Genomic DNA, 22461 nt, shown 5'->3' on the forward strand with positions numbered 1-22461 from the left:
CCTCGTGCTTGGCCGTCCGCTCTCCGGTGGCCACGACCCCGCCTGGAGCGGACTGGGCTGCGGTGCTTACGAAGGGGGCTGCACCCCGCCCGCCCCTACTGTTGCGGACGGCGGCGTGAGGCTGGCGGAGCTGCCCGTGCTGAGCGCGGCGCGCCCTGTGTGCGGCTCTGCGGAGCCGAGGAGGCGGGTCCTGCGGGGACGCGGGCGGCCACTCGGCGGCTGCCGGGCTCTGGGCGGGGGCCGGGCTGGGCGCCGCCTCCTCCTCCGCCGCCGCCTCCTCGCAGTGCAGCGTGAGTAGGGAGCCCCGGCTGGTGGACGCCGAGCCTCTGGGCTCCGCGGCCGCCTCATCCTCGAGGTGCAGCCGCACCTCCGCGTGGTGCCCCGAGCCCTGCGAGTCGGCTACGGACGAGCGGAGGACCGAGCCTCACTCTCCGTGCTTCCCGCTGCCCCTCACCGCTCTCACCCCCACCCCCCGACCCTCCTGCAGCCTCCCCTTCCTTCCCCCCTCGGAAAATGGTTCCTGTTGCCGGGCGAGGTGAGTGGCGGCTGCCGCCCGCCCGCGGCGGTGGCGGCGGGTCAGGTCACCTGCGGGGGAGGCCGGGCGGAACGTCGAGGTCGGGGCGTCGCGGCTGGGGTCTTGACAGCTGGGTGTTCAGTGGACTGCGGCGCAATCGGGACAAGTTGGCGGGGGCGTTCGGGGCGCCCCTCGCAGGTTGTCTCCTGCCGCGCTCGCCCCGGGAGATCATAAAGGTGAGCGGGTTCCTCGGCGTGCGCCTCAGCGCCGGCACCGGCCGGGAGTCCCCGCCCAGAGCTCGAGGGACGGGGCTCGGTGGGGCTTCGTGTCTACACCCGCAGCTCTTTGGCTTTTCTCAGCCGCCTCGGCCGCGCCATAGCCCATCTTGCTGCCGGCCGCCCCCGCCCCGGCGTGTGGTGACCTTGAGGGCAGCGGTGCCCTCCCTGCACTCTTTCCCCAAGCCCCAGGAGGGTCACCCTCTAATCCCCAGCTTCGGCCCCACTGGCGCTCCGCGAGCTGAGAGCGGGGTCCCCTACTCGTCCCCCGGCCGGGGCTGGTTGATTGATGCGTTGTCACACCGGACGGTGATTCCGCGGGGAGCTAAGGAGCAGCCTCGCTTTTCTCCCGGCGTCTTCTGGCCCCCCCAGGATGTTGACGGTTGCTTCCGATTCGGTTTTTTGGACTTAGTTTAAAAGGAAAAACAAACACCAACCCACAAGCCCTGCGTCCTCCACTCCCCCTTTGGAAAGGGTCAGTAAGAAAGAACCGCATTCCATTTGCGGGGGTGGGGGTGTGCTCCCTTTATCCCATCCTGCAGGAGAATCTTTGGCTAAGCTAGTTAGCGACCCCTGGTTCTGCGCCGCGGTCACTAGCCAGGTTGGTGTCCGTGCGGATTTCATTCACCAGTTTTCTGCGGGACTCGCAGCGCTGGGGGAGCTCGCATCCTGTGCGGTGCAACGGTGCTTGGTGCCGAGCTGGGGGTGGGAGGGCCGTGCTAAGGGAAGTCAAAGAGGGTCTCTAAATCTGGGGAGGGCTGGACCCTATACCACACGCAAATTTTTACCTTTCCCTGGGGTTAGAGCACAGCAGTCACCTTTGGCTGTTATGCATGCTACTTTTCTGGGTTTATTAATAATCTAATGGCTCCTGTTAGTATCGATTGCTGTTCACGATGAATTAGTTATATGGATTTTTTCCCCATATGTGTGTAAGTATATGCATATATCTGGATTGTCTTTCAACATGGAAGCCTTTGTTGTGTTTAACCTCCCCCACCTGAGGACAGTCTTATTTTAAAATAAAGCTCTTGCTCAACGTGGGTGTATTTTATAATAAGAAGTACTTTTAAGGATCTGCTTTGTATGAGGCTGTCCTCAAGCAGAGGGTGTGTAACCCTTTGGATGGTGGCCCACGTGAGTCAATAAAGGGCCTTCACCGCTTGCCCTGCCGCTAGCCTTCCTCCGACTCCCTGTCCTTGCGTGTGGCGGAGGCGGATTGGGGGTATTAGAGGGATTGGAGGAGAATCTGCTTTTTACTGGTGCGTTTCATTTGGGTCCCCCGCCCCCACCTTTTTCTTTTCCACCCTGGTGAGTTCAAATTTGAAGTAGATAGAAACGTTTTTCTTAAAGGGAATCTTTGAAAACTAGTACATGAAATGGGCTCACTTAGCTATGATTTCAGGGGGACGTTTTAGTTTCTACCTTGCTTTGGACGAGACAGTTAAATTGCTGTAATTAAGGGTGGATCTCTGTCCTGATTTTGGTTTGGGTGTAACTGCAAAGATCTTTGAAAAGTAACTGTTATTTCCTACCATATAGTCTGCAAAAGTGAGTCACAATGGGTGAGTTGAGGACAGAGCGCCACCTTTAATTTAAAATTTCGTGATTTTTTTTTTTTATTAAAATGGTGAAAATTCAGAGTACGCCTTCTTGGTTTTTGTTGTGGCTATCATTATGATATCTCCATTTAGATGTTAAGGTGAAATTGTCTTTAATTTTTTGTGTGTTAATGGGGGTTCCTGCCATTCTATGGGAAATACTGCTTTTTAATTGACGCTTGTGACTTAATATAGGATTCTGAGATATGAGGTGAGAAACTAGTTTTGATTTGCGCTTGTGATAATAGGAGTAATGATAGTCTGGACCTACTTAGGAAAAGAAATAAGGAAATAGCTGCATTGTAAATAGATCTTTAAAATGAGCTATTGCCACCAAATAAAGGTACCTACCGTTGTGATAGTGGTTTTGTAAGTGTTTTGTTTTTTTTTTAATACGGCGTATATTCTATTAACAGATTTTACAGTGAAGATGCAAAAAATCTGTAAATTTATTAACCTTGAGTAAAGTTAGTAATTCTTCTTTGTTTTTCATCTTGCAACAGCTTGCCTTTTATGGTTTTACTGCAAGTTTTACAATTACTTGTTTTTAAATGATATAAATGAGGACTTCCAGCAGGAGTTCTTACATTCAAAGTTATTAAAGACCATGTTGGGAAAAGTGGTTTCTATATATGGCTCCTTTCAAATGCATCTCATACAAAAATAAATGGAGTTTTTAATGCTCAGAAAATAAATGATGTAGTGACAGTTGAATTGGTGAGATTCCCTTCCCTGCCCACTTGCTCCCCCCGGCCCCCCCCCCCCAGATCAAAAATTGAAGGTACACTGTCTCTTTAGGCACAGGATACTTTTTGATAATTATTACTACAGATGTAATATGAAGAAATAAAAATTTAGCTCATGTAATGAATGACTGAGTGTGTGGATATTACCAAATGGTTTTCATCATCAACCACAAGATATTATTGCCCTTCTATCTGTATTTAAGGTTTAATTTGAACACTTGCAGTTTCTTCATAGACTACTGTAAACCATAAGCTGTTCAGCTACAGATGTTTCATTAAGTTAAAATTGAACACAAAATTTGAGATGAAGAGTGGCTTATGTTTTTTCAGTCTGTGGAACATGGCCTCATGTTAAGGACATTAGTTGAGCAATTAGGTTGATATATGTAATTATACATTGTTATGCATAATTTGATAGAATCTTCAATTTGGGGGTTAAATTTACCAAATTCCTTTGTCTGACAGACATGTTAACTTAATTTTGGATGAAACAGTCTCTTACCTTGTGAACTGAGTTGTATAGGTCAACAGGTTTTAAGACGAATGGCCAGTTACAATTGTCAGTCTTTTATGTACTAACAACAACAACAAAAAGAGTATTTGCCCCTTTCTTTCTTACTTTTTTGCATTTACATGCAGCTGAAATTGGTTTGTTTTCACTTTTTAATTCCTGAATTTTGTAATAAATGAGCAAAAACATAAAGGAGTAAAGATCAGGGAGCAAAAACCTAAGAATTGAATTTTTGCAGCTTGGGTAAGATTTTACTTGCCCAGTTGGAGGGGAATGTTATTATCTAGTCGGTGTCATGATAGATAAAAGGGTAATGTGAGTAGTTTGTTTTGGAATATATAGAATCTGTGGTAACGTCAAAAGCAAATGATACAGAGTAGTTATGGGAAAAATATTTGGAAAGAGAAAAAACTTTTAAAAAGATTTCTTTTTTAGCTTTTACAAGTGTTTTACATAAACACGCATGTACGTTGTTGCTTTGTTAAAAAAAGTTTTATTATGGAAATTGCCAGTCATGAGAAAGTACAGAGAATGATATACTCAGTGACCAATACTGACAATTATCAATTGGTGGCCCATCTAATTTCATTTCTATCTTTACACATGAAATAGATCTGTTATAAATGGGGACACAGGTAACTGAAGTGAATTTATGTGAATTTTACTGGTAATTTACAGAATACACAATTAATGTCCAATATCTAATTGAACCTGAAAGGTAATTTTTATGTTCTTCATTGTTTTACAGCAAGCTCCTAAAGATAGTATCTCTCAGATTTTGCTCTCAGTAATAATGCTTTTGGTCTGTAAAGTGCTTTACAGTATTTCAGAATATAACATGTGCTACCTCATTTGAGTCCACAATAAATAATCCTGTGAGATGAGTAAAATCGGTAGTCCCTCCCCCCCCACCCCAGTTAGGTAAACTGATTTGTCTAGGCCCCACAGTCACATAGCTAACAGCTAGATTAGCCAGAACTGGACTCTAGGTAGCTTCTTGGTTTTGCTCCATTGCTCTTTCCATTATACATGTTTTTATGTAAGTTTGTGAAAGTTATGTAAGTTTATGAAAAATCAGTTTCTGATCAGAATAAATTTAATAGTATAATATAAATAGATTTGTTTGGGTTTAACTTTACACATATACTCTATTGCTTATATTTGGTATAATGTAAACAGTTCATACTCTGATTTACTTAACAGCTCAGTAAAATGTATTTGAACATATTTGAAATACTATATTTTTAATATTGTGGATTGGATCATTCTTAAGTAAGGAATTTTGTTTTCAAAGACCTATTGGTCTTTGAAATGATTAAGGGTGTCTTGTATCTTGTGTTAAAATGGCCTATGCTATAAGTTTCTTTTAATTTCTGCTGTAATTTTTTAATGCACTTGTTTTTCTGCCAAACATATATATTACCTGAGTCTTTTTGAAATATTAATTTGTAATGTCATTTAGTTTTACAAAGGTCCCAAACAAGGAGATTTTAGTTCCTCATATACAAAAGCTTTTTATAAATCTCACAAGGCAAGTAAGTAGTGGTTCTCCAGCATTAGTGTGCATGAAGATTACCTGGGGGAGTTATTCAAAGTGCAGATTCCCTGGCGTTGCCCCTGCAGTTCTGATTCAGCACATTTGGGGTGGGGCCCAGTAGTCTTATTTTGAGAAACATGTTAAATTTATAACTAGGTTAAAATTATATGATGCAGTAGGAATGCCTTTATAAATTAGAAGGGCATCATTGATTTGTTTGACTTGGAACATAGCAGAGTTAGTGCTTTCAAACAATTTTGACTCTTGTAGCCAAGTTTGATTTGTGGACTTGGTGGGTTTTGTAACAGTTGTAAACCTGGTAAATTGAAAATATTCTTGTTATCTTTGTTCACTGTCTTCTTTCAGAAGGTCCATCTGTGATTATTTATTAAGTTACTTATTATTAAATGTAAACTCCTGGACAAAGAACATTCTTTTTGTTTTCATGCCCAAGTGTCTGCCATTTCCAAATGACTTGAACATGGGGACTTATTTTTGTGAAAATAATGCATATTATGTCAGGACAGTACTGTATATTTATGCTTAGTCTAGCTCTTATTTTTTGGTAGAAAGAAAAATCTTGTATGTTCCTTAAAAGGACGTACATTGGTGGATGAGTAGTGGTCCTTAGAATTTCAGTTAACAAGCAGCTGTTCCTTCAAAAGCAGCAGGTTAGTGCCTAATGATTTTTCAAGAATATGAATAAGACTAATTGACAATTTACTATTCTGTGCATTAAAGCAAGTTACTGCTCTTTTTACTTAAATGTTAAATAACAATTTGTACAGCAGTTTGTTTAGCCCTCTACTATAAGGTCCAGTCAATGTAAACTGATTTGACTTTTTAAACTATTTTATCTAATATTATATACTACATATGGATTACTTTCTATTTAAAACCAGTCTTAAAATACAGTTGTTTTTGCTTTGTTATAACAGGATGGTAAATAGCTTATATATCTGTATTTAAAATACGTTTTATAATGAAATTAATTGAAAAGTAAATCCGTTTCAAGACTGTGTTGAGCATTTTGTTGTTCCAAAAAGTTAGACTTATTGGCTGCGCTTTAGGATATATTTAGGAATTATGGGTTATAATTTACAAATGACTGTAGAAATTGAAACTAATAAAGAGTTTTGGCAGAGAGATCCAGATAAACTATGGGTAAACTGTTAACCATATTCTTTTGAAGCTATTTCTTATTAAAGTTTTCCGAGGATAGTGTTAACTATTTTAAACAGTATGCAGTGTTTTAGTTAACTCTTTGCTAAAAACTTTATTTGGTATTTTAAGGTACAATAACTTACAACAATATGGTATCTCAAAATCTGGGATATCTGCTTTGTATTAATATTACTGTCACCTGGGCCTCTGGGGGAAAGAATAAGGATAGTTTTGAATGGACCGGTGCTTGCTTACATTGTGAAATCTGAGATTATACTGCCTAACTGTAAACTGGTATGACTACTGTAAAAACCTGGTAACTTTAGGAGAAAAAGTTGTATTTTCTGAAAAATAGATCTTAAAAAGGATTTGCTTGTTTAAAAGATGCTTTTTAAATAACTTCGTTATTTACTATGGATTTATTGTTCACTGTACTGATTCAGTGAGTTTGCTCCCAGAAGGATATTAAACAGTTTTTTTACTCTCAAAATGCTCAGATCTGCTGCTTTAATCTACCCTTCATATTTGTGCCAGAACTTTTTTGTTGTTTTTAAAAAGCTTTCCTGCTGTCATTTTGTCACTAAAACTTTTAACGGTTCCTCATTTTTCTCTTTATCAACACGCACCTTGACTTTGAAGGCCTTTTGTAAAGTAGCTCAGTATTTTCCAAAGTGTCTGTTAGAATGCTGGTTCTAAGAAATATTAATAGGGGTTTTATAAGGGTAGAGGGGCAAAACCAACATCCAAGATTGCTGGTTTATGCAGTTTTCCCTTTGGTTCTTCTCCTGTCCTTTGCTGTGCTCACATGGACTGAATCTATGTAAATGTGTTTACTGAATCTCTGTAAATGTGTTTACTGTTTTGCTCCCATTTCACAGAATCCCTTTTAGTGGATCATCCCACCTGTTACTTTTCTATATTACCTAAAAGGATCCCCACTTTTCTATACTACTTAATGGAATCACCACTTTGTACACCTCCGGTGGGTGCCATTCGCGTAGGTCACACTAGGAATCACGTTTCCTGCAGCTGAGAACAGTGCTGCAGTAACTTAGCGCTGTCCACTGCCCACTCTGTGACAGTCACAGTCTGGCAGTCTTCCATATACACCCTTCTCATTACCTTTGCTGTCATTATGTTTTTTCCTCTCACCTGATAGGAGCCTCGATCTTCTTGTCTAAGTGTTCCATCCTTCAGAACTCAGCATTAGTCTACCTTTCTCAATCATCACTCATTAATTTTCTTGTCTGAATTTCTCTGCATTTGTAGCCTGGGTCATACACTTCCATTTATTATGAATCCTTTCTGTCTTAGTCATTATTTCATTTGGAAATAATATAGAGGAGTTGAGATAAAAACATGGGTTCTTGAGGATATATAAAACTTTAGCAAATGTCCAATCAGTATTTTTTGGCATATTGATTAAGGACTTAGATATTGTGTAGCTTGCATTAAGGGAAAGCAGATAAGGTTAAGGAATTTTTCTTGGTAAATTTCTAAAAAGCCTTTTTACCCCTGTAGTTTTTATTTATTTAAAAAAAATTTTTTTAATGTTTATTATTTTTGAGAGAGGGCTCTAGACAGACCGACAGAGCATGAGCGGGGGAGGGACAGAGAGAGAGGGAGACACAAAATCCAAAGCAGGCTCCAAACTCTGAGCTGTCAGCACAGAGCCCAACACAGGGCTCGGACCCATGAACCATGAGTTCATGACCTGAGCTGAAGTCAGATGCTTAACCGACTGCACCACCCAGACGACCCTTCCCTTTGTAGTTTTAACTTAGATGGACTTGTAGGACAACCTGTTTTACTTCTGGAAAACAACCATATTCCACAGAATGTTGCTGGGAAAATAGAATTTATCTTCTATATTGGAAGTCCTCCATTTCTTAATTTCAGTTTAGTAATTAGTCTTTTAGGTTTTATTCTGATTGTAATGAATCATTACATTAGCAAAAATTTATATTGTAAAATGACCAATTTCACCTTTCCATTATTTCTGTGACTTCTTTCATCACCATGGGTGTTCTTCAGATGTGTTTGTTGGATCTGTAGTCCATTAGCATATTTATTGCATGGTGTAAAATGCAATAATTTGAAGCCCATATTATGGTTTAAAGTATAAACTGTGATACCCTTGTTGTTGCTCTTTATTGATAGAAATACTGTTGGAGCTAAGTTTTTAACATATTTTTCTTAATGTTTATTTTTGAGAGAGAGAGGGAGAGAGCATGAGCAGGGGAGGGGCAGAGATAGATGGAGACACAGAATCTGAACCAGTCTCCAGGCTCGGAGCTGTCAGAGCCCAACACAGGGCTCAAACCCACAAACCATGAGATCATTACCTGAGCCAAAGTCGGACTCTTAATCCGCTGAGCCACCCAAGCGCCCCTGTTGGAGCCAAGTTTTTAAATGTATGTTTACTGCAGGTTCTAATTTTTTCAAGAGAGTTCTTTTCCATGAACTGAGAGGGAACTGTTAGCTCATGAGCTGGTGCAGGATCATTGTAGGCATCAGGAAGAAGTATAGGTATAGGTCTGTGTTAAAGTTTAAAGCATAGTGTAATTATACTAACTGCCTTCCTTAGGTCAAGAAAGGAAAGCCTCTAATTGACTTTATCATTTCTGTTAAATGTTCATGTAATACATAAAGTTATAATGTCAAACATTTAAGCAATTTAATATAGATTTATATAGAGTTATTATGTAAGCTGTTATATTACAAAAAAACACTTGAGAAAATTTTCTCTCCAGAGCTCATTCATTTTCCAGTGATTGTTCTTCCAGCCCTTTTAAATTGTATAGACCTAATTATTGGTAAGGTATTATTGAAGGAATTCTGAGACTTGCTCCTGCTTTAATCATACTAAAATTGCTGATCTAAAGAGTGTAGAATGGGGGCGCCTGGGTGGCGCAGTTGGTTAAGCGTCCGACTTCAGCCAGGTCACGATCTCGCGGTCCGTGAGTTCGAGCCCCGCGTCAGGCTCTGGGCTGATGGCTCGAAGCCTAGAGCCTGTTTCCGATTCTGTGTCTCCCTCTCTCTCTGCCCCTCCCCCGTTCATGCTCTGTCTCTCTCTGTCCCAAAAATAAATAAACGTTGAAAAAAAAATTAAAAAAAAAAAAAAGAGTGTAGAATGATTTTGATAGTGAAAAAAAAAATAAAAAGAATCTGTGAAGGCAGAAATCAGTGAAGCTAGCAAAAGTGGAATGGGTTAGGGCATGATCTTTTCCTCCTGGGACACACGTGGATGACATTTGCACATTACTCCATGCTGCCTGTCTAGGACCTAGAGTTATGTGAGATTTTCAGCTTTTTGCTATAATTCTTTCTCCCTTACTTATGCCTAAAATGAAGTAAAAGATGCTTTAAGTAGTCTTTGTTTAAAAGGTGAATCACAGGCATGCCTGGGTGGCTCAGTTGGTTAAGCATCTGACTCTTGATTTTGGCTCCGGTCATGATCTCATGGTTCGTGGGTTCAAGCCCTCTGTCAGGCTCCTTGCTGACATTGTGGAGCCTGCTTGGGATTCTCTCTCTGTCTCCTTCACTCTCTGCCCTGCCCCCCCAAAATAAATAAACTTAAAAAAAAAAAAAAAAAGTAAATCACAAGCCAGGGTCTTTGGACAATCCTGACACTAGTACCGTGGTGGAGAACTTTTGAGTTAAAGGGCGATAATGCAAAGAGAGGACTGAAAACAAGGAAGGTCAGTCTGTGACATGGGAAAGAGGTGATGGCAGAGTCTAGGAAAAGGAGATAACCTAGCATCAGATCCTCTGAATGTCTGGTATCAGAAGAACAAACATCTATCAGGCAATCCTTCCCTGAACACAGAGTGGATTTAGAGTAAAGTTTCAATTCACCTGCGTTTGAGCTTATTAAACTCAGCTCTTTTTATATATGTAATTGAATGCTGGAACTTACCTGATCTGCTTTTGCCTCTGGACCTCTTGCCACATCATTCCTTTTGCTAGGAATACCCACCTTTCTCAGACTATTCCTGTGTCTTTATGGTATGGGTGACTGGACCTAAAACTTCTGATTTTGGTTTTTACTCTGTGATGTTATGTTAAGATCGCTCCAGATTTAAATTTGAATTTTATCTTCACCAGTAAAAAGCCAAGTGACCTTGGGTAAATCACTGGGTTTCTTTGTTACCTCCAAAAAAGTAAAAAAATATAAGGTCAAGGAGTTTTTTTGTTTTTTTTGTTTTTTTTTTCTTGGAAGTGTTGACTTAAAGTTTTTTTTAATGGCCGTTGTAGATCTTCTCTCCCCACTCTGCCCCAGATTTTCAACCATTTAATTCTTTATTCTTTTAGGTTTGCCTTCTAATTTTGTCTTGTAACTAGTTTATCATCATTTGATGTTTCGTCTGTGATAGGCAGTTTCATTCATGAAAATGATCTAGCTTTTCGATAAATGTATTTATCTAAGACTTCCAGTTAAAGAAGTGGAATATAACTGGCATTTAACTCTGCTCCCTACCAAAGATATACTGGAATGTGAGAATGTGTGAGTTTACATATTATGTTAAGATCTGCAGCCTTCTTCCCTCACTTAGCTTTCAGGCTGCTGGCTAGACTTATAGTTGCCTTCTCTGAGGACTCTGACCAGCTCTGGAGAAAGGACCTAAAGATTCTGGCATTGGCTCTGTGCTTGTGTGAGGGTTTGTCCAAAAAAAAAAAAAAAAAAATCTCCACACACCCTACAGTGAACTCCATAGTCAGAAAGTCCCACGTGTGAATCCAGAACTCGTATTTAGTTTGTGTTCTATTTTGTTCTTTCAGAATTAAAAAAAAAAAAAAAATTTGTTACAGCTCCATTAAGGAATGATTGATGTACAGTACACTGCACATATTTAAAATGGCAAACTTGATGGTATATGTATATTGTAGTGGAAATATCACCATGGTCAAGTTAATGAGCACAGCCACTCCCCTAAAATTTTTCTTGTGCTTTTTTTGTAATCTTCCCTCTCTTCCCTTTTCTGTCTCCTTCTTTCCTCAGGCAACCACCTATCTGCTTTCTGTCATAGATTAACTTGAATTTTCTAGAATTTTCTTGTACGTGGAATCATACAGTATGTGCTCTTTTTTGCTCTGGCTTTCCTTCAGCATAGTTATTTGAAATTCACCCATGCTACATATATTCATAGTTCAATTTTTGGTATTGCTAATAAAGATTTGCTTTTATGAGTATACCACAACGTGCTTGTCCATTTATCTGTTGATGGACATTTTCAGTTAGAGTAACCTGTATTATCCATTCGTATCTTTTGCTCACTTTTTAATTAGGTTGTCTGCCTTTTTTTTTTATTGAGTTGTAGTTTCTTTATATATTCCAGATAAAAGTTCTTCAGGAAACATTTATGTTTGTGTTGGGAGTGGGAGGAAGAATTGTGTATAGCCATTAATAACACCTGAATGTGAAAAAGCAAGCTGGAGCACTGCAACATTATTTGTAGAGATGGGCTTACATACTAAAATGAATGGCACCTATTTCTCATGACCTCTGAGTGGAGAATGGAGTAAGGGGACTAAAAGAGATGCTAGTATTTTACGAAAATAAAAAATAAAAATAAAAAATAATCCTTGTAGATCAGTTTCTCTAAATGAATGTTACGCACATATAAGTTTTCAAAAATGAATACATGTATGGACTAAGTTGATACGTGTAGATAGCCCAGGTATCCATCTGTAATTCACTTCTTGTGTCTGTACATTCTTGGGCAACTTAGATTCAGAATTCAGTATTACTTTGGGTAAAAGAATAAATTTTTACAAAAATGTAAGTGAGCAGTGTGGACGTGACTAAAAATAAAACAGTCCACCACAACACAAGAGCCTTGATTTCTCCTGAAAGTTTTCTACTTTGCAAGTTCAAATTCATCATTCCTTTGTTAGGTAGAACAGCTGGTTGCCATCTTTGGTTTCTTGAGTTTCTCTGGGATGTTCCACACCACCACCACTCCTTCCCCCACACCCCAAGCAGCTCATAAAAACCTGTAAAGACATTTTTTCCCCCAAATAATTACATATAGTGCTCTTCCCTAATAAGAGTCTGGTATGTGATTTCTCCATTTCTTCATCTGGATAAGTATATGCTCTTAGTCTTAAAAGAGTTTAATCCCATGAAGTGTTGACTTGTGACAGACTCTTTAATAAATCTGTTAAGGAGTACGCTTTTGTAGGTGTGTCTTAAGAATTAGCTATATTTCAGAATTCTACCCCCTTCATTAATTTCTTATCTTCCCTTTGAGGAACTTGATATTTGACTAAATTTCTTCCTTGTTGCTCTTTTTGTGAAGGAAGTGGAACCTCGGGGGGAGATAGCAGTTGACTCTTAAGAGATGTTAGAATTCAAAAAGGAAAAAAAAACCCAAAAGCTACTGTTCTTTTACCAAAGTGCCATGAAAAATAGACCAGCTGGCTCTAAAACACAGTACTGACTTTGACTTAGATAAAGGGAATTTAAAATTATTGGAAAAGGGGCGCCTGGGTGGCTCAGTTGGTTAAGCATCCGACTTCAGCTCTGGTCACGCATGATCTCACGCTTCCTTAGTTTGAGTCCTGCATCAGGCTGTCTGCTATCAGCACAGAGCCCACTTCAGATCTTCTGTTCCCTCTATCTCTCTGCACCTCCCCAGCTCATTCCATATGAAAAAATAAATAATTAATTTAAAAATTAATTAATTAAAAAAATAATAGAATAATTGAATAAAGTGAACACCACTGTATTGCTTTCTACCTGCCAGGTATTGTTCTATACCCTTTATAAACATTAATCTGTTTAAAGCATGGGTTCTGTGGAATTTTGGGGTGAGAGATACTACTGAAAATGGAAAGAGTTATTAATGGATTTAAGGGAAAATCCTAAAATACAGTGACTTACATAACTTTTTTTTTTATTATTACCAATTTAAGATGTAACAACACTGGTGGTATAATGTTTGGGGAATATAGACCAATGTAAAAATGAAACACACTCATGATCCTGCTTGTGTTTATATTTGATCCTTTAAAAAATCTGTACACTTACTAACATGCTTGAGATAGTGTAGGTATAATTGTGTGCCTTTAAAAGCTATAATATTTTCTCATGTCATTAAATTTTTTTCATTAACATCATTTTAAACACTGTAGTATTCCATCCTATGGCAAATTTCCTTGTTATTGGATATTTGGGTTTTGAGATTTTCTCTTATGTTAAATAATCCTTCAACAAACACCTTTATTTATAGTTTATTTTCATCTCTGATTATTTCCTTTGTAATTACTGGGTTTAAAGGGTTTTGGTAGTTATCTCTTCATTAAGATTTTTCTTCTGGTTAGGTATTTGGGATTCTGTCTTTTCTTGCTATGTGTACAGTTTATGCCATTCATTCTGGGTCCTTGCTTTGCTTTATCAAATTCTCACAGCATTTTTAAAGACTCCTATTTTGTTGTTGTTTACATGTTTGTGATACTCAGTTTGATAGCAGGTCTGTTCATCTTACTGTTGCTCACCCCTGGCACCCCTGGCACAATGCCTTCTACCTGTAAGGTTCTTAATGACTCTTGAATGAGCATCTTGGGTCTTGTCTTGGGCATGAATCCACTGACATTGGACTCCAGTAAAATGCTTGTTCTGTCTCTCCTTAGAAACCATAATATGCTTGTGGTGAGAATTTATCACAAGGCACTATTTCTTTTAAGTTCTGCTAAATAATATGTCAGCTGAATGACACTGTTGAAGATGAGAAATACTTTGTTATAACTATGCTGTATAAAATTAATCCTTTCTGAAACAGTTCCACCATCCCTGCTTTTAGAGGGTAAGATAGACTTTACTAAGTAGAATAGAATACTAAGAAGCCCATAGAAATGTGTGTTGCTTTTATTTCAAAATGTCAGTGATACATAAAGTTTTTCTAAAATGTTTCTTTACAGATTAATATATCTTTTCTTTAATAGAGGAGAAGACTACAAAAATCTAACGTTAAAACTTTTAAGTGCAAATGTATGTTGAGTTAATCGTCATTAGTAGAGGTTCTGTACTGTTTATAAAATAAAACTTCAGAGTTTTAGGATAGTGTCCTAGCAGGCTCTAGTTATGACATCGTATCTGGCTTTTTTTTTTAATCCTCAGATTTTGAGTGGAAAATTTAAGATTCTGGATAGATACGTTCCTTCAAAAAATATTTATGTGATCACTGTGCTAGACAGTAACAACTGCAACCTGCCAAGAAGAGACACTGTTAAGCAGAGCTTTAAGTTTGCCTCTCGCAGTGTCCAGTGTTCCTTCTCAGTTTCTTTTTTTATGCGGTGATTCATCAGGTGCCGTGTGCTTCCAGGGAACCAATGTTAAGTGTGTGGACATGTCTCCTTCCTGGCCTTTGATCTCTTCCTGTAATGAATGGGGATATATTGTTTCCAACTCTTCTTCTACAAAGAAGAAAGGCATTTTGGACTCTGCTGTCAAGTTTCCAAACCTCAATAGTTTCGCTACCATCGTTTGCTATTTTTAGAACTTGATAGTGATCGCTGTCCTTCTGTCACTATTACTTTTGGACGTTTTTTGAGTTGTGTGGAGCTCTCCTTTATTTGCACATGGAGTCAAGGTACAGAGCCAGGCTATCAGTTCTGAGTTGTGTCATCATCTTGGACTTGCCCTCACGGTCTCCATTCTTGTTGGGTATCTGTAGATTCAAATTGAATGTTTCACGAAGGGAGGCTGTACTGGTGAAGATCTTGGTCCCAAAGGGATGGAAAACTTTTTTTGAAGAGATTCTTTGGCCATGCCTCTCCACTGTATTCAATACCAGGTAGCTCCATGAGGCAGATGCCCCAAGGAGTTGAAAAGGAAGAAATTTTGAGTGATTTGGGGGGGGGGGGGGTCTAAACAGATCACTGTTTAGCTGAAAGCTGCAAATGTACACTAAGAATTTTCTCAAAAGTTGCTGGGTTATGGTGGTGTTGAGAACTTTAAGGTGACAGCTACAGAAGTGGGATGTGGTAAAGGAAGGAGAATAGGACAGGTATGTAGTTGACTGTAACTTTTTAACATTTAGTAGCTATATGTCAATATGTATGTGTTTAAATACTAAAACCAGGTGTTGTTTTTTTCTCTTAAGTGCTACCTCTTAGTTACTTGGAGAAGTTATAGGTGTAAAAGGATAAAATGTACCAAAATAACTCTATCATGGCATTCTGCGGTGTTGAGATCAGTGAATAATGGTCTTGTTGTGGAATGCAGATCACTGAACTAATTGCTATCTAGAATGCCTCTGATTGGGAAGGAATGAAGGAGGAAGGAGACTAGAATAGGGAGAAGGAGTAGGGTAATTCCCTCCTAGCCCAAAGGCTATTATTTATCTGTCTTCCTGAACCATGTAAAACAAGTGGAGAACCAGGAAATTGGCAGGAAAGTCCTCTCAGAAGCCAGAAGTCCATGCATAAGAACTCTCAGTGCCTCACTTCAACTTTAGGTGTTAACTAGGTGTGTTCTCTAGCATCTTGAGAATATTCCTGTAACATTTTGATGACTGATTTCCCGGCATACTGCAGATAAAACCAAAACTGGAGAAACTGCAAAGGTTGTTCAGAGGCAGGTGCAAGTATTACAGGAAAGAATTGAAAATTGACATTTGACAGTGGAAAAGGAGGTTTTTAAAACCAAAAATAAAAATTCACAAAACCTATTAAAAAACAGTCATGGAAAATTTTATTCAAAAACAATAGCTCTGTGCTGCTCTTCCCATCTGGACCAGTCATCTTTTGGGACTCCTTATGGAACTGCTTTGTGAAGATGAAGCCTTCCCAGCTCATCTAGAAAATTAGAAGCTTCCTTCTGGCACTTACTGGATTCATGTGTGTCCAGTTAGACTCTGAGCCACCTGTGCTGCCCCATCTCTGCCATGACAATGATCACCTTCAGTCATACCAGCCTGTTCATAATTCTGTGACACACTTTGCACATCACATTCCCCTTGCCTGAATTCCTCACATTACAAAATACTGCTCTTCCTTCGGGAAGCACTGAGTCAGTTCTTTGATGAAGCATTCTCCCAGCTTCCCTAGGCAAGGTCACTTCCATGTCTGTGTGGCCATTACTTCGTACTGTGTGTTTCCTCTGGGTGTTTGGGTGTCTCCTTTGGTTAAGCGTCCAGCTTTGTCTCCGGTCATGATCTCGCGGTTTGTGGGTTCGAGCCCCGTGTCGGGCTCTGCGCTGACAGCTCAGAGTTTGGAGCCTGCTTCAGATTTTGTGTCTCCCTTTCTCTCTGCCCCTCCCCACTCACACTCTGTCTCTCTCTGTCTCTCTCAAAAATAAACATAAAAAAATTTTTTAAAGCGTGTTTCCTTGATTCTGAAACATCATTTAGAAAATAAACTGATCTAATAATAGCTGTAGGGAGTAAAATGAAAAATACACATGCAGAAACACTTTTACTAACTAACGGAAGCATATCATAGGCATATTCCACTCTCTTCAATACAGAAAAATCCGAGTCCAAGCCTTTTCTGAGTTACAGGTCATGTAAATCATTTTAGCAATTGATGAAGAGTAGCATGGTAACATGTTGCTTTTTATAACCTGCGTTCTATGATCTTAGGCTCCTTAATGTCTTTGTAATTGACCCATAACTTTGAAACTAAGTGAAGTATATAGGTTTTGTTTGTATTTCCTATTGATTAAACCCAATGTTACTTTTTTTTTTAACGTTTATTTATTTTGAGAGAGAGCACGAGTGGGGGGTGGCAGAGAGAGAGAGAGGGAGAGAGAGAATCCCAAGCAGTCTCCACAGCGTGGAGCCTGACACAGGGCTCGATCTCATTGAACCCTGAGATCATGACCTGAACTGAAATCGAGTGAGATGTTTGAGCCACCCAGGCATCCCAAACTCAAACTTTTGTTTTTAAAAAAAATTTTTTTTTTTTAATTTTTTTTTTTTTAACGTTTATTTATTTTTTTGGGACAGAGAGAGACAGCATGAACGGGGGAGGGGCAGAGAGAGAGGGAGACACAGAATCAGAAACAGGCTCCAGGCTCTGAGCCATCAGCCCAGAGCCCGACGCGGGGCTCGAACTCACGGACCGCGAGATCGTGACCTGGCTGAAGTCGGACGCTTAACCGACTGCGCCACCCAGGCGCCCCAAAAAAAATTTTTTTTTTAATGCTTATTTATTTCTTGAGAGAGAGACAGAGACAGTATGAGTGGGGGAGGGGCAGAGAGAGAGGGAGGCACAGAATCTGAACCTGACTCCAGGCTCTGACCTGTCAGCACAGAGCCTGACACGGGGCTCCAACTCTTGGAGCCCGAGATCATGACCTGAGGAGAAGTTCGATGCTTAACCAGCTGAGCCACCCAGGTGCCCCTCAAGGTTATTTTTAATGGTCTTTATGTTTTTTATGTCTTTTTTGTCCTTAATGTAATCGTAACTTGGAGTGCTAATTCATAAAAGAGAAACACTACCCTTAGTTTGATAATTGTGTGATTATCTGACGGGTGGCAAATTCTGTTCCTTTTAAAAAAACTGCTTTGCCTGATGTGTGACAAGCAGTCTGTGTAAAAACTAGATTTTGGTTTCAGTGTTAATTTTTAATTGTAGATTTTTGAAAGATATTTTAAAAAAGGAAAAATTAAGGATTCAAATTCCCACCAATTCAACATGGAAAAAAGGGTAAAGGATCTATTTCATGGGCTAAAAATGCTGGGAAGTGGAAAGAATGATTCCTGAAATATATTTGAGCCAGGAAAATATGGTATTTCTAAAATATAATTTATTATCAGTGTCTGTTTGTAAGTCCATAGGTAGAGTTTTCAAGGGAATGAGGTTGGTTCATTCCTCAGGACCAGCAAAGTACCTGGCACATTGTAGGTCTTTAAAAAATGAGTGGTATTCCTCAGTGATTACTTGCCAGTTTAATTATGTTTGACTTTTGAAAGTTGTCCACCATAATTCTGTGGTATGTTGTTGGAAGATTTTATGTAAAATATTAAATTTTTTAAGGCTAAGTTTCAGCTTAGGACAAATATCTCATAACCTGATTCTGCTGAATAAATAAGTGCTTTTGACATGACGAGTGTGAGCCCCTAGTAACAGTCACAGACTTGAGACCCCACTGCGTTCATTAAAGAAAATGGATTTGGCTTAACTGGCTTTGTATTTGAGGTCATGAGAATAAAGCATTTGATTTTCCTTTATAGTAACGAGGAAGGATTGTGTAAGAAATGTGTTGCATATAGCAGTTGATATCATTTATTCTGTATAGCAGCCCTGTAAGTAAGGTGATGGCTCCTTTCCCTGTAGGTACAGACCTGGGTCAGTTTACCCTCCCACATGTTGATGGCAGAGAAGGCATGTGATGGGCCCACTGTAACTCCCTAGACACCTGCTGCTTGGGCTTTGATACGCTTTTGGGCCGCTGACATGTTACCAGAGGTTTAAATTGATGTCGAAAGGTACATTGTTTCTTCTTGGAATTAAAATGGTCTTGCGTGAATCTTGTTGAAGGAAGTGCTTATCTATCCACCTAAGGCTTGATGAAAAATATACAAGAGGCTAGGGATTTGGTTTATTCTTACTCTAAATATTGACTGCGAAAAGCCAAATTTAAATTTAGTTCTGCTTAGGTTGTGGGAAGATTGTGTCACACATTTAAAGTGACAAACAATGAAGACTTGATATTATCCTGATGTGTTTTTCTTTTTTTTAATGTTGCATTCATTTTTTGAGAGAGAGAGGGAGAGAGAGGGGGAGACACAGAATCCGAAGTAGGCTCCAGGCTCTGAGCTGTCAGCAGAGAGCCCGACATGGGACTCAAGCTCATGAATGAGGAGATCATGACTTGAGCTGAAGTCAGATGCTTAACCAACTGAGTCACCCAGGTACCCCTGATATTATACTGATCTTAATGGGAGAACTTATGCTACCAGCAATATTAGGAGGAAATAGTAATTGTCAGTGAATTGTGATATTTCTCATGCTATCTAGGCAAAAAAGTTAAGGTCTGTAGTAGAAAAACATTACATGCAAGACCCAAGAAAGCACAGAGGTCAAAACTAATAAGTGATAAATAATAAATGGTAAAACACGTTTATTAGTTTTTTAAAAAGCATGATTTGGTTGAATTTATCTCAAAAATTTGAACAAGTCATTTGGGCTTAGGATGTTGACATTCTGAATCCACAGTGGAAGTTCCATGTTACAAAATTATCTTTCATGGACACTTGCCTTGGATAAACAAGTTTCTGTGATGCAATTATTTAGCCAATGTCCCTATAACATATAGTGTGAGCCATCCACCTTTCTTTAAAGTTTTTTTTATGTATTTTGAGAGAGAGAGTGCATGAGCAGGGAAGGGGCAGAGAGAGAGCGGGAGAGAGAGAATCCCAAGCAAGCTCCTCACTGTCAGCATGGAGCCTTATGCGGGCCTTGAACTTATGAACTGTGAGATCATGACTAGAGCTGAAACCAAGAGTCGGATGCTTGCCGACTAAGCCACCCAGGCACCTTATTAATGAAACTTATTGACAAAATTATTCTTGACGATAGATCTTTAAAAACATGAAGATTTGCTGCCATTGAGGATATTTTTTAAGTTTATTTATTTTGAGAGAGCGCATGCTCCAGTGGGGGACGGGCAGAAAAAATCTCAAGCAGGCTCTCTGCTGTCAGCACAGAACCTGATGCGGGGCTCAATCCCGTGAACCATGAGATCCTGACATGAGCTGAAACCAAGAGTGTGACACTTAAATGACTGAGACACACAAGTGCCCTAAGGATATTTTCTTGAAAAAGTGACCTTAGTGAAATTTCTAAAGGAAATTTCAAAATAAGTGTGCTTGAAATGTTTTTAGCATTGGCAGCCTTATTAGGATGAAATAAGGCTATTAATTTTTGGTACAAAAATAAATTTAGGCTGTATGTTTTCTGATATGTATTTTGATATGTTGATCATTATAGGTATGTTGAATAGTAAACAGCATCTAGATCAGAGTTTGGATTTATTAGATGCACAGTAAATGCTTACGAGAGTGAATCCAAGTATCCAGAAAGTTCATAGCTGGAATTTCTATCCAATTTATGCTTCAACTATAGAAACTCAAGCAGTCAATAAGAATTTAATTCAAAAAGTGAATTTCAGGTTTGTCATAGGATCAGTGTGGATTCAGTGCAGACTATCACAGCTCCTGTATTTGTACTATTCTACAATGACATTTAATATTAGAAAACACTTGCTTAACTTCTGTATACATAACACTGTGTGCACTGTACATAGAGAAAGGGTAGGAGATGAAGGGGATGATCCAAAGAAGTATCTCCTTAACGTGTATGAAAAGCTAGGTGAGATGGACGAATTGAAGTACTAATATAGCAGAGTAAAGAATAGGTGAGTGTTAAAGTTACGTTGTGCTAAGCATAGTTTCAAGTGCTGCACTGGATGCTTGAGTCAGTATTGGTTAAGGCAGATAGTCTCCGTTGTGTTTAAATGGAAATTTATTGTCTTTCCATTTATGTATTGTAAATAGTGATGCTAAATGAGTAAGACTTGGGATTAAGTGCTTTCATGAATATGAGTAGTCCAGAGTTCGACCTCTGACTTAATTTTTGTAGGTCCCTTCTGTGATCTGCAGTTTGTAGTGGTTGTGCAAAAACTCATGTCGGTCTCCAGATATTTTATAAGCTAAAAGATTTATGCAACTGATAGGCTTTATCTGTTCTTTTGTAGCTAATTCAGTTACGGAATAACATAAAATGGGTCCAAAGTGGTTGAATGAAAGAAAGTGCTAGAAGTCCATCATCTGATAGAATAAGCAGACAAAAATGACCTTGACTTAAGGCTTCATCTCTTTTAGTTAGATGCTTGCCAAAGATTTTGATCTGGAATGATGTCTAATTGATAAGGTAGGTTTCTTTGGGTGCTGCATAGGATCTTCTTAATTGGTCAGCAGGATGGTCCTTGTAGGAGTGTTCTTGTATGTTCTTGAACTTTTTTTTTTTTTAAACATCTGCCTTACTATTCTGCATGTGACCAAATTGATGGAAAGAATGATCTTGAATGCACTGTATGAGTTTTCCCTCATTTTGACATCTTTCAGTGGCTTCCTGTTATGTGAAATATGTTTGGTTTTGTTTAAACATTGTAAAAGCAAATATTATTGTAAGTTGTAAAATCTAGCAACTGAAATTGCTGGGTAACATTTATTTCAATGCCTTGTTGAACTTACCCCCAAATATTAGTATTTTTCTGTCTTAGCAAATGGAGTGTATGGGATAAAACTTAACTTTTTTTTATTTGGGTGCCCCAGTTTTATAATTTTTACTATCAACTCTTCATCAGATCATGTATGTTAAGAGGGAAAATGAGTAAATTTATGCTTTTCCAAGAACATTTGGAATGTATTTGTAATTAAATATTCAGGTTAAGTTCTAATTAATGAGAATTTTATACCTTTTTAAAATGATGTTTTGTGTAGTAGTGTCTTTAGGAAAATGACATTGTCAGTGTTATTTAGGTGAGGAAGGGACTAGGTGATTAGACTGACCACTGTCTTGACCTCACTGCCTAATATGTTCAAAGAGGCTAATTTGTATTTCTAGAAAACATAAGTAACCCCAAGCGATATAATGTTAAAGTAATTATGGATATATGGTAGAGACAGGATTATACTTTTATTTGTATACCCAGTTGTTTTCTCAGTATATGTGCTGCCACTGTAGGTGGCACTTACTACCAGTTTAGCTAATGTAAATTTGCTACATGCATCTGTGCCCTCAAACACACGTCACATACTTGAAACACGAAACCCTTCCCAGTCATGTAGTTTTCACACTGGGATTGAGCACAGATATGCTGTGTACCAATGTAGGCATAATAAAGCATGTGGAAATGGCCTGTATTTAGCTAGAGAGTGTTCTCAGGCTGATTAGGTGGTTTATGAATGTGATCGGTTGGCTAAGGTTCATTTTTACATGTCAGTAGTTCTTAATAAAGATTGTACTTAAGGGGCGCCTGGGTGGCTCAGTCAGTTAAGCGCCCGACTTTGGCTCAGGTCATGATTTCTCAGTTCATGAGTTCGAGCCCTGCTTCAGGCTCTTTGCTGACAGCTCAGAGCCTGGAGCCTGCTTCAGATT

General features: G+C 39.2%; 1 protein-coding gene across 4 annotated transcripts in view; it reads left to right on the top strand.

Moving 5' to 3' along the window:
* Positions 1-268: 268 nt before the first annotated feature.
* ATP2B1 (ATPase plasma membrane Ca2+ transporting 1) overlaps positions 269-22461 on the top strand; it is a 131634-nt gene continuing 109441 nt past the window's right edge. For 2 of the 4 annotated variants that reach the window (XM_040491258.1, XM_040491257.1), the window contains exon 1: positions 269-535. The gene's annotated coding sequence lies outside the window, so the exon portion shown is untranslated. The remainder of the gene's footprint in view (positions 536-22461) is intronic. The other 2 variants (XM_040491255.1, XM_040491256.1) reach the window with 1 other exon arrangement.

This window comes from Herpailurus yagouaroundi, unplaced genomic scaffold (assembly GCF_014898765.1).
Source record: "Herpailurus yagouaroundi ecotype Mexico unplaced genomic scaffold, PumYag 182, whole genome shotgun sequence".
Lineage (NCBI taxonomy): Eukaryota > Metazoa > Chordata > Mammalia > Carnivora > Felidae > Herpailurus > Herpailurus yagouaroundi.